The following is a 13632-nucleotide window of genomic DNA, read 5'->3' on the forward strand; positions in this document are numbered from 1 at the left end:
GCTACGTTGAACATTTCCTGACTCCAGCTCAGACAGAGAGCTAATCACTGTTCCTTTAAAGATTAACAATTGCTGACATCAATGGTGTGCATACCACATGCTTTGCACACTGTAGCCATAAAGTGTATAGTGTTTGCACTTCTTTGTTCACACTGTAAGCTAAGGCAAAGATGTTGTTTGGGCCACACAGTCAGCCGTCTGTAAAAAGGGCAATAAATGTCTTTAACACAGTGTCAGGACCTTGTATCTGCGCTGTGGTCCCTAACCTTTCACCTCATAACCATTCACCTTTTGTGTTGCTACAGTTGGCACCCTGTTCCCTCTCACTGCACCTGTGTGTGTCTTCCACATACTTTGACTCTGTTTGATACACAAAACCTTTAATGCTACAAGATGACAGAATGTAAGTAAATCTTTCAGAGCGCAGACTGATTTACAGGCCACATGTTACACAGTGAACACCAAACCCTCGATTATTCCACTCTCACACAATCATGTATATTTGTCTTATTATAATAAAGGGCCCATGTTAACCACTGAACACCAACACTCTTCTATAAGCAAACAGAGGTTCAACAGAACATGGGACAAGTCAAACATTTCCTCCTGACTGGCTGACTTTTTGCTACCAGGGACTTGACTAAGCTACAGGAAGCCAATGTTAAAAGTATACATCATCCAAATAATGAAAAAAATAAATAAATAAAATGGAAATGAACAGACCAAAGTACTTTATTTGAAAGAGAGATGATCTTTTCGGAAAGTAGAAGCGACAGCTAGTGTAGCCGAGTGAAAATAGCCGAGTGTTCAGTACGAGCTGGGGACCTCCTGGGTGGCGTGACCCCTGACCTCCCCCAGGAGTGACAGGGAGAAAGCAATGCCACACAAACCAACTGGGACACCCAAGTGAACCCAGGTTACAAGACTTTCAACTCCTCCATCCTCCTGTAGGGCCGAAGCTGAAGGGTGGAGAAGATAGCGGACTGCACTACATCATGCTTATGTTTAGGACAGCTGTATGACAGTGTTAAATATATATTATATATCTATATACAGATATTGCAGAGCATTATTAACATATGATCACAGAACAGAGAGAGAAGCAGTCAGTTTGTTGACTAATACAACAATTTAAAATCACTAAGTCAACAACTAGCCAGTGTTTTGCAGAATTCATTCATTTTTGCATGGATTAATTAGATGCCTTTCTTTTTAAAACACTTTTTCCATAAGCATGTCTCTAACAAATCTCTAACATACTCAGAAATGTGCATTGTGTTTAAAGAAATCAGTATGGTTAAAACAACGTGAATGTTTGGTCGTCAAACTGTATCTAAAACTCCTGGAATTGGGAAGCTGACGAGTTTTTGTAACTTTTTGATACCAACAATGCAATAAGTTTCCACACCAGGCAGCGAGTGGCCTTTCCATCACAGCAGGCTTTTTTTCAAGCCTTCTGCAGGATGCTGGCCAGGGTGTAGCCTCTTCAACTGATCAATGGACATGTGGAAAGTTACAGTACAAACAGTAAGCTGCCAGTGGCCATCACAATAAGGAATATGAAGGAATCATCATTGAAATGTTGGAGGTTTGTCAACACAAGGGGCAAACTGCAGGAATCACCAATGTAATAAGATGTCATTAGAAAAGGCAGATAACGCACTTTGTTTAAAACATTCACAAGTGAAAATAGTGATGAGTAGGATGAGTCTATGTTGCTGTCGAAGAATTTACTTCACTAGCTTTTTATTTCACTCCAGAGTTTGTTCTTTCCTGTGGGCAGGCGTTCATGCCTGACTTCATACAGTATTAATTGGTACATTTTCTTTCACTTCACTTTGATATAAAACAGAACACTGTGTATCATGAAAGGCCTACACCAGGATCATATATTGGTTTGGTTGTTGTTGGTTTTTTACTTTATTTATTATTTACAGGCATTATTTTTGGGAGATAATGAATATCTCATTTTAAAACCTTTAATTTTCAGTTCAAAATTCTGCACGCGTCATTACGTGGAACACATATCAGCCCACACCATATTTTTTTGTAATAATATGTAACAGCATGAATGCCTCCCGAGATATGGTCCTTATCTTTTCTATTTTAAGCCGTGCAGCCCCTATAGAACAGTATGGCAGAGCCCACCCGTTGTCTCCTAGCTGAACCCCAGCTCATATTTAACAGCACACAGGTGGAGACAGATACACAGCTACTGTATATGTCAGGCTTTATTGCTTTATAGATTAACATGTCGGGGAGTTCAGAGTATTCCTACAAGCCTATAAAGCCTGAGCTACAGTAATATAGCTTATGGTTTAAATATGATGTGATTTGTGCCACAAACCATAACAGAAGCGTTAGCTGCAGGATTCAATCTGACAACAAGGATCCGGAGCTGATACTTTACTATCAGAAGCAAGTTGCACTGTGGCAAAAAATGATTTACATTTTGTGCGTCATCATCATACAAACACGGAGCTCACACACTCCTCACTGTCTTGATTCACTGCAACTTAAAATATAATTATTTTAAACCACAAGCAAATGAGAAAAAACATCGTCACCAATTTCACATCACTGTATTCAGAAATTAAACAATTTGAATAATGTTTTGAATAATGCCTGGTGTTGGGCGGGATTAATATCTCCTGGACACTGAGCTTTGGTTGTGTGGTATGTACAGCATTGGCACTGTGTTTCTGTATTTGTTTTTCTATATTTGCAGCATGTTTCGTTGTGCTGCACACGTGTTGCCAAATTAACGATGTTTTCTTAATTTGATAGTTTTGTCTATTTGCATGTTTTCCTTTGTTGCAGTGTGTTGAGCTATGAGGGCCTGTGCAGTTTGTGCTATAAGTGAAGGAAATATAAAGATGCACTAACATCGCAGATATGGACCGTGGAGGACATCCTCACAGAGACCTCCCCGTCACAGCGCAGCTCCATTCAAGCCCAGCATGTCTTTATGGTCGCTTTACCACAGTCTGTCTGGGCAAAGGGTTCAGGCCTGTGTCTTTTCCTCTTTTGTCTGCTCTCCTGGGGGACATGAATGGGAGGTTGGGGCCCGAACAAAAGGCAGATCATGGGTATTGGAGGGGACAAATGAGCTTAGTTTGGGTAATGGCAGCCAAAAGGAAAGGGAGGTCTGTGGAAGTATTGAGGCTCACCTAGGACCGGAACGGGAGGGGAGATGAGCAGCTGAGATTCTCCTTCCCACACTGCACATGCTCCGTCACTATCTGACAACAACAGGGTCGTCTATATGGGTGGTGAGAGGGAGAGAAACACCAGCTGATTGCATGTTTCTCCATGGTAACTGTTAGCTGTGATCAATGATGTAGTCCTTATAACGAGGAGGGTGAACTACGACCTCTGGCTGCCTTTTTTACATGTTAATCTTATATATCATTACACTCACTAATCACCACTTTGTGAAAATGAAAACTATGAGTTTATGTCCCAAAGGAATTCTTCAGCTTAAAATCAGAATCAGTGCTTTTATAAAATAGCTTCTTTTGCCAAGTCTTATATGCCACTGTATATTCCTTTACCACTACAACTTGTGAGCAACAGCTAAGATCAAGATAAGCCCTTTGCTTTAGAAGGAGATGGAGCTGAGATTTCTCTAAATGTCACCTTATCACAAATGCCATTTGAATTCCACACTTCCACCCGCCTTTGCTGCTTCACACATGATTTTTTGTTTTTTGTAAAATACATTTCTTTGTGCACACCCAATCTCCTCACTGTGCTCATGTCATTCCTCCTGACTCCCTTGAGGTTCTCCTTGTCTGCTGCTGTAGAAGAAGAACTTTATTGTGGTCCTTGATGATATGATGATGTCATGGTTTGATTGATCCAGTCATTGCTTGTTTTCTTTAACAATAACCACCATCTTTCCATAACTACAACCCAGTAGCCTAGTCTTTGTTGCCTAAACTTAAAGGTTCTGTATACGGTATACAGAGGATTAATAGAGCAGTTACAGGAGTAATCTCTCCTTCTCTGATAATATGATGCTTACTGGTGAAACCTGTGACTTCAGGTCATCAGCACTCCTTGCTCTCACCAGAGCATTACAATTAAAACTCTTTTCAACGAAATCTCAGAGAACACACATATGTGGGTTATGTTTTGAATGTGCAGAACATTTTTAACATGAGCTGAAATATTGCTTGAGGTATAAGTCTATGGTTTAAATTAAAATGAATTCATGTATCATTCCTTTTTAAAAAAAAGACACAAAGAGGATGGAAGAGTAAATCATGTCTCCATGCGTGCTGACGCAATTCAGAACGCCTGAGAGCCTTACTGCAGTACATTACATTATATTTTTATATTTTGAATTGTCAACAAATTAATTGTGTGTTTCTTTTACATAAATAAAGACATTTCCACCAATAATTGATGCAGAAACATTCACCAGAATGCAGGAAATAATGTGTCCCGCTTGGATGGGAGTTAATCATGAAGTAAAATCATATGAAAGGTTTCACAAAGCTTTCATATGAGTCCACTGTTGTTTCTGCTGTTAATTGATACTGTCTCCTGAGTGACATCTACTAGCACCTTGTTAAACAGATACAAACACCGGCTGTAATGATGTGATTTCTGATGTTGGTGAAGTGACTGATGACTGACGGCGACCTCTGGGTACGAGGGCTGACAGGTGATGTGTGAGGCGACAGGAGATGAGCAGCTGAATAATGGGCCCTTGTCAAAGCCTTTTCCTCTGCTTTAGCACACAAGGCAGCACAGCCCGACTCCCATGATTGATGCTCACCTCAGGACTGGGCTCTGATAGGCTGTTGGTGGTCCCTGAATGTGAATTAAATGTAGCTCTTGTTTCAGTTGTGTCACAGTGCCACAGCCATCCACAATATCTTCATTTCCTATAGTGGCGAAGGCATTATAAAATACCATGTTTTGTAAATCTATTTAAGCTCAGTGAGGATATCTGTCAGAGAAACTGTGGTGCAATGCATTTTAATGAGGACCATTCTCTTCAAAACACAATGAAAGAGGTTTCTAATGGAAACTGAGGCGTGGGGATGTTAACTTTTATAGCTTATCTCCACTGTTTATATTACCCAGCAGTAGAGCTGGAGGCAGACACACAGCGAGGAAGGCTTGTCTCTTCTTTCTCCACTTCCTTCTCTTCTTCCTCGTTTCTTACCTTTACATAAACATCTTTTCTCTCTTTGCTTTTGTCAAGCAGTGAAAAACCCAGCACTAGACAGACTTTATAATATTTCAAAGCGCTATTATTTACCACTATCCATCTCAAAAAAATCACCTGCGAGCAAAAGAAGGGAGCCTCTAAAAAACACCCGTCCATCATAACATGGCAGCAGCTGTGATGGATAGAGGTGAGTGGTGAGGGCAGGCAGGTCAGCCCAGAGCAGAAGCTCCACCGGACAATGGAGAGGAGAGCCTTCGACAAATAACAGGAAGCAGCTGTGAAGAGGTTCCAGTGCTGCCCGGCTCCCCACATCCATTATATTTTCTCAAAAAGCTTCAAGGGTGAGCCATTAGGGTGCTATTCTATGTGTCATCATTGTGCTCCTCCGGAGAAACACCACACCATTTAGATGCTCTCTAAATGGTGCTAATTAGCCTCTCATGAGCCTCTAAATTGCATATTCTGCCATCTTAGTCCACTAAAACATGTTGAATGATAGTCAGTGCTAATGTCAGCAAGTTAGTCGGTTAGTAGGATTTTATCGCGATCCACTCACAATAAATTGATTGTACTTATTATTTCCATTATCGGGATAATCTTGAAAATCCTCACGACTGACTGATCTTGCTAACAAGGTAGAAGTGAAAAATAGAGTCTAAATAAATACAGGAATTGTCATGAAAGAAGGAACAGACCTTTTATTTATGTTTCCTTTATTTATGCAGGGGGACCTTACGATTACCTTATTTATGATTGTTTGGTTGTTTTTAACTAAAAGTAGGGATGTTAATAATTAAAAGTTTAAATGTTAAGAATTTTGACAGAATAATGCTAAACAGTTAAACAGTAAAAAAAATGTAAGGAAGCTGAGCTGAGGAAGGAGAACAACTAGTCCACCTTAAAGGTCAGTCCACCTTACGTGAGCTTGAGCCAGAGTTGTTGCTGACTGTGCAGCTAACCTCCATCACTTAAATCAGCAGGTGGAGCTTGGATTGGGTCTTGAGGAGTTGTAGCATTTATTCACTGACATATACAGGGAACACACACACACACAGCACTGCTACACACAGCTATAATGATACTGCTGACTTCATACTCACCGGCTCACACGGCGGAAACTCAAACAGACACACAGCAGCTAAACTCAGGGATGTGGTGGAGACTCAACGTTGGGAAAGTGGTTGCTAGTGGACTGGGCACTCAGTTGCCTGTGTTGTGCATACACTGCAGCTGCTGGTAAATGATTGATTCAACATGTTTCTTCATCGGTTATCGTTGCAGCTGGGGAAGTGTAAAACGTAGGCTTTAGCTAATACATCCAGCAAAATCTGCTGCCACTGCTACGTACGCAACTCCTCTCAGAGCTAAAGTAGCTTTTTTTTTCCAATAAATGTATTTTCTCAGCAATCAGTTCAATAAAATAGATACCGATAATCATAAAATAAATACTGAATTTAGCGACCAATCGATCCCTAGTCCTGTCTGATGAAATTCTAAAATTTCAGTAGGAAACTGGAACATTTGGCCTTCAGAGTGAGATGACTTCATCTGGTTCTTATTCAGCCCTACGTGGGTCAGTAATATATGATATCAGCTCAGATGGAGTCGTCTTTATTTGGCTCAGTGTGCTTGTGCAATGCTTGTTTGTGGGGGATTAGTAAAACTGCTTTGGTTATCTCAGCCCGCTGGCAGTGGTCTCAAGGCACAGTGTCGACCCAAAATAATTTCCATGCAGATATGTGGCATACGTAGTAGCAACAGACTGGCTGCTGACACACTTGTGAGTGGAGACTTCATATTTGCTTATATAACCTACACCAAAGTGTTTTACATCTTATCAGATAATATTAAATACAGCAGCACCAGGACAGCCAGATTACATACATTTATGATGCACACGATGTGAGAGTTGTGACAATAAGCAAAGCCCTGTTCCTATCATGATACTGTAATGCCTCCAGTCAATTGATACCAGGCTGCGATTTGTTTTTAAAAGATATACAGTTGGGTTTTATGAAATACCATTCATGAGGAGTCTTTGTTTTTGTGTCCAATATTCTCTTTTTTACCTTGTGTTGTTTGCGCTCCACCAACTCATCTTTAGCTGATAAATGTTCCACTCTGTTCACCAGCTGGTGGCAACAAGTCCTTAATTAAATGTTGTAATTGTCCTTTAGAACAACATCCTTTGTAGGTTTGCTTAGGTTAGCCATAAAATGTTAAGCTCTGGGAAAGATCATGGATCATTGTGTTCAAAGGTGATTAGTTAAGGTTATTGAAACATTGTGGTTTGGGTTTAAATTATTACATTTTATTTAGGGGTCAGTCATTGTCTTGGTTACAATAATAACCACCATGGTCACGTGGACTTGCGATAATAAGCGGGAAACAAACAGTGTAAAAGTCTGCTGTCTATAATAACGACAGCTGGCTTCCTCACATGATATAATAATCATGTGGCCCCTCGAGGACCTTTGATTTCCACTGTGTCTGTCTCCTGCTCGGTGCTGGGCGGGTAGTGTGCAGAGCTGCCAGCTGTGGCTGAAAATGACGAGCAAGAGCGGCGAGACTGTACTAGGAAAACAATGAGCTGAAAGAGGCTAAAACGCTTTCTTTTTTTTCCAACACAACATAATTTCTGTCAAATGTTGTATTTGTACTATGTTGTTTATCCTGTACACACGACATCTATTGCACGTCTGTCCGTCCTGGGAGAGGGATCCCTCCTCAGTTGCTCTCCCTGAGGTTTCTTCCATTTTTTCCCTTTTAATTTTGGGGTTTCTTTTAGGAAGTTTTTCCTTGTGCGATGTGAGGGTCTAAGGACAGAGGATGTCGTAACCTGTACAGTCTGTAAAGCACACTGAGACAAATGTATAATTTGTGATATTGGGCTATACAAATAAATTTGATTTGATTTGATTTGATTTGAACGCTCTGCAGAGCTGAAGGGAACTTGCCTGATATCAGAGCATTTTGTAGACGCTGGTGCGTTGCCATGCCAACATACTGGTTTTGCCGGGGGTTTAAGAGTGGAGCGAAGTAAAAACAAACTACAATACATTGAGAGGACATGCCGTCTATGTAAAATACGCCTGACAGCCATGTTAGTCTTACACTTAGTTTCGTTTTCAACAGAGAAACTGGGGTTTCATGTGACGATGCCAGACAAATGAGTGAAGTCGGCGCTTTCAAAGGTCTGGAACCAGCAGAGTGAGAAAGTGACACCTTTTACATTACACATAGTCATTTAATTAATTGTTATTGTAAAAATATATATATATTGATTAAAGCTGCGTCAACAGTCACACATCAAATCAAGAGCTGAGTCTGAATGCTATCTTAAAGCATATCATGGTCATTGTCAGCTGATTCTGATGCAAAATCAGAAATCTGAACTCATCACTTGCAGTATAAGCAGCTCTCTGCAGCTCACTATGATACATCGGTGTCTTTGACACACTTTCACCACATGTCACACTTTTAAATCCATCTTAATTACAATTAATTACTTCTGAAAAGGTCTACAATGTTTTATTTTCTTTGTATACTGTAGTTATTTTTTTTGTTATTATTTAAAGCACTTTGAATTGCCTTTGTATATTTAATGTGTACAAATGAACTTTCCTTTCATTGCTCAAGTTTTGCAGATTACAATCAGTATTCTTCCTAATGTTGCCCTTGCAGTATATAAATGTAGCATCATCTGTATAAAACACTGTTAATGATTCATATTCTCCTGTGCAGGGCTGGAGAAATGGATGTAGAGAGGCAGAGAGGGAAATGGGGACTACTAAGTGTTTATTAATGATAAACTAGCTTCAGAGACTCCAGAGGGCTCAGTGCTCTCCCGAGGTGTAGTCTGCTCCATTTATTCTCACAACCTGTCAGCCATTTGAAACAAAGAGAAAATATATGTGGAGCCCTGCTGTGCTCACTTATGGATCCATGCAAATGTCTTGCAAACATGAATTACATCCAAATTTACCCCAGAGCTTTTCTTTAACGATGTCAGGTCTATTTGAATTATAATGGATTCCAATTATGGATGGAAACACAGAGTAAGAAGAAGAAGAAGAAGAAGAAGAAGAAGAAGAAGAAGAAGAAGAAGAAGAAGAAGAAGAAGAAGAAGAAGAAGAAGAAGAAGAAAAGAAGAAGACGTTTCAGTTACAATGCTGGGTAAGTGCTAGTAGAAATACACCAAAGAAGCCTGTTTGTCAATAAAAGAGCAACTAAGTCCTCCATTTGTTCCTCTTATTTGAATTAAATACATCCCAAACATACATCAGCCCTTGATTAGAGGACTGTAATGAAAAGCAGCATGAAACTGACATGAACTGATCCTCAGTAATGACACTGGCCTTTTAGGAAATAAAGAAGGAGTAGCGTGGACTGCTTTGTCACATGCCATTATATTCCATTATAATGTGTAACTATTGCCTATTTACACATCCTGCAGACACACATTGACATTAGCATTAGCATTTGGATGTGTGTTTCCAGACACATGACAAATGTAAGGCCAAAATTCACTCTATTCACACACAAAAATGATTTGGCTGTTTAGATGCTAGCCTAGCTCTGTCTGCCTGGCGCTGAGAATGTAGCTTTTCTGATGAAAACAGCCGCCTGCTGCAAAACATTGAACTGATAGATGCAGTGAGAAGTTGTAGTTGGCTTAACCAAACCAGAGGTGGCAGGACAGTCAACACAGAAAAAAAAAATCAATATACCAACAAAGGCAGTAATGTAGAAGACCACAAACTAGCAGACATTGATGTAATCAATGCACCATTGGAAATGTCTAAACAACAAACTAAGTTTTATGAGAACTGAAATGGTTTCAACGCGTTTGTAAGACTTCAAGGATACACACAATGGGTCTTGGTGACAAACACTGAATATAAGTTGTGTAGTTTTATTCCTCTCATAGCTAACCCTTGCCTGACCTACTGTATATCTCAGCAGCTACACTGCACATCTGTGTGGGAAAAGAGAATAGCTGAAGGTTTCAGTGCTCTCTGTTCAGGGAGATAATTACACTAATTAGGCTACTGATATTGATACTGCCACTGCTACTTCTGCTGCTACTGATACTGCTGCTGCTGCTACTGATAATGCCATTGCTACTGCTGCTGCTGTTACTGCTGCTTCTGATAATGCCACTGCTACTGTTGCTACTGTTGCTAATGATAATGCCACTGCTACTGCTGCCATTGCTACTGCTGATACTGCTGCTACTGATAATGCCACTGCTACTGCTACTGCTTCTGCTGCTACTACTGCTACTGATACTTATATTGCTGCTGATACTGCTGCTGCTGCTGCTACTGCTGTCTTAAACACACTGATGTCTGTGTGTGTGTGTGTGTGTGTGTGTGTGTGTGTGTGTGTGTGTGTGTGTGTGTGTGTGTGCGTGCGTATGCGTGTGCGTGTGTGTGTGTGTGCGTGTGCGTGCATGTTTGTGTTTGCGAAGCTATAGCCTCAGTTCCAGCAGCCTATAATTACAGTGGCAGCTTCAGTGTGAGAGCAGAGAGCCTGCTGGGTAATTGCCACTAAGAGCAGCAGAGGAAGTATGGCTCCTTTACGTCCAGCACTTATTCAAATGAATCAACTATTGAGCAGGAGTAACATAACAGTCACCTTTATAAGAAGATCATAATGAATACTTAATAATGTGCAGCTAGACATGCATTGTATAAGAGACTGTATTGTCATGACAACATCCAGTGATTTAGTGATACAGATACATGAGAGCTGGGTTTGTATCTGAGTATTTTTAGTTGAAGTAAGATGTGCAGGAATGATTCTAGAGCAAGTTATATGTTCACTTGAAGTCAGTATTGATTGTTTTAAAATATAACTTTTGAATTAAGAATTGTTGGTTGAACCCTCAAACTTCAATAAACTGAGACACTCATCATAAAATACTATTCAATGAGTGGGTGAGTAATTTAGTGTTGTACTTCTATACACATAATGGTCAAGCTCCAGAAATTATGGATCCTACTTTTCCCACAATGCTACCAATAGCATCTCTTTATTAGACCCTCCCTCATCACGGTCACTTTCTCCCTCCAGAGCCCCAGAACACTTAATGCAGCTGTGTTCACAGACTGAGCAGTAAACTGTCCCTTTAATGCCAAATCACTTCATGCAGGACATTGCAGTAAACAAAGGTACAAGTAATATCACATGCGGTCTCCATTTAGATACCAATGGCAACAAATAACTGTATTAGTCACAGTACCTGATGGATCCTGTACTGGATGTGTCTGAAACTGTAGTTCATATGGAAAACTAACATGATGAATGAAAAGAGAATTTTACACATGGTTTAACTTCCTTTGTGTTAGTGACATCCTGACCATGCAACACAAATCAGTGTGTCTCTTCCGTTTGGGGTGGCCTTTTTAAAGCATGCTGTACAATGAAATACAGCACACACACACACACACACGCACACACGCAAACACACACGGCTTGGCAGTAAAATGTGAGACATCCCTGAGGATCCCAGCAGCTGGCAGAGGGCTGCAACCGTGTCTGGGAGAGCTGACAATTTACTGCAAGCAAAGTGTGCATATACAACCAGCTCATTGTGACAAATATGAGGCTCTATCAGAGCAGAGCAGCTCATAAAACAAACACTTCTAACATTAACCCTGTAGTATGTTAGTTGGGCTTTTATGGAGGAAGATGACGTCTCTTCAAGTGATATAGAGCATCCAGCTGAAATAGGTCATGTTGGCTCCTCTGATATCCGTATTCTCCAGAATACACCTCAATGAGGTCATGCGCTATATACTGCAATATTTTTGTATTTTATATTGGAAGTTTGGGCGCGACACCAAATAAAAAATATATTTTTTTTATTTGGAGTTAATACATTTTCCTTTTTTTTCCTCTCCGGGAACCATCACCTTACCGTGGTGGAGAGGTTTGTGTGTCCCGATGAACCTGAGAGCTGTGTTGTCTGGAGCCTAGTGCTCCTGGTAGGGTCTCCCAAGGCAAATTGGTCTCAATCAAGGGGCCGGACTAACAATGGTTCAAAACAACCTCATGATACAGAGGGAAAGGAAAGAAGGCAAACAATCCGTGGCAAACCTGGCCACCAGGGGCTCGCTGTCGGGCCCTCCCTCCGGCCAGGTTTGCCACGGAGCCCAGTCGGGCACAGCCTGAAGAAGCTACGTGGTGCCTCATGCGAAAAACCGCTGGGGTTGAGTACGCTGTCACACAGGTGGCAGTGATGGTCAGGGACCTCGACGGACCAGAGCAGAGGCTCTGGGGACGTGGAACGTGGAACGTGGAACGTCACCTCTCTGTGGGGGAAGGAGCCGGAACTAGTGCGGGAGGTGGAGCGCTACCAGTTGAATCTGGTGGGGCTTACCTATACGCACAGTCTTGGCTCTGGAACTGTACTCTTGGATAGGGGTTGGACTCTATTCTTCTCCGGAGTTGACCAAGGTGTGAGGCGTCGGACGGGTGTGGGGATACTCACAAGTCGGTTGAGCACCGCTACGTTAGAGTTCACCCCGGTGGATGAGAGGGTCGCCTCCCTACGCCTTCGGGTTATGGGGGCAAGACTCTGACTGTTGTTTGTGCCTATGCCCCAAACAGCAGTTCAGAGTATTCAGCCTTCGTGGAGACCCTAAATAGAGCCCTGCAGGGGGCTCCAGTAGGGGACTCCGTAGTCTTGCTGGGAGACTTCAACGCACATGTGGGAGACTTCAACGCACATGTGGGAAATGATGGAGACACCTGGAGAAGCGTGATTGGGAGGAACGGCCTCCCTGATCTGAACCTGAACGGTCGTTTGTTGTTGGACTTCTGTGCTAGTCATGGAATGGCCATAACAAACACCATGTTCGAACATAAGGATGCTCATAAGTGGTACCAGAGCACTCTAGGCCAAAGGTCAATGATTGATTTTGTCATCGTATCATCTGATCAGAGGTCGCATGTTTTGGACACTTGGGTGAAGAGATGCGCAGAGCTGTCAACTGATCACCATCTGGTGGTGAGTTAGATCAAGGGGTGGGGGAAGACTCTGGACATACCTAGTAAGCCCAAACGGGTCGTGCGGGTGAACTGGGAACGTCTGGAGTGGGCGATGTTCAAAACCTCTATTGCTGAAGCTGCGGTGATGAGCTGTGGTCTCAAGTTCTTAGGGGCGGTAACCCTTGAACACCAGTGGTCAGGGAAGCCGTCCGACTGAAGAAGGAGTCCTTCCGGGTTATGTTATCCGGGAGGACTCCGGAAACAGTTGCAGGGTACCGACGGACTCGAAAGGACAAAAAGGATAGAGGGGATCTTAATTTAAAATGACACACGAGGGAATAAAAAGCTTGTTGTTTAATGTGTGCAGGGTAAAAATCCTCTTTTTTTAAAGAATTTCTTAAATTCCCTCACAGTTTTGGTCGCCACTAGTAAACGTTGCTGTGTCGATT

Source organism: Cottoperca gobio, chromosome 9 (genome assembly GCF_900634415.1).
Source record: "Cottoperca gobio chromosome 9, fCotGob3.1, whole genome shotgun sequence".
In the NCBI taxonomy this organism is placed as follows: Eukaryota; Metazoa; Chordata; class Actinopteri; order Perciformes; family Bovichtidae; genus Cottoperca; species Cottoperca gobio.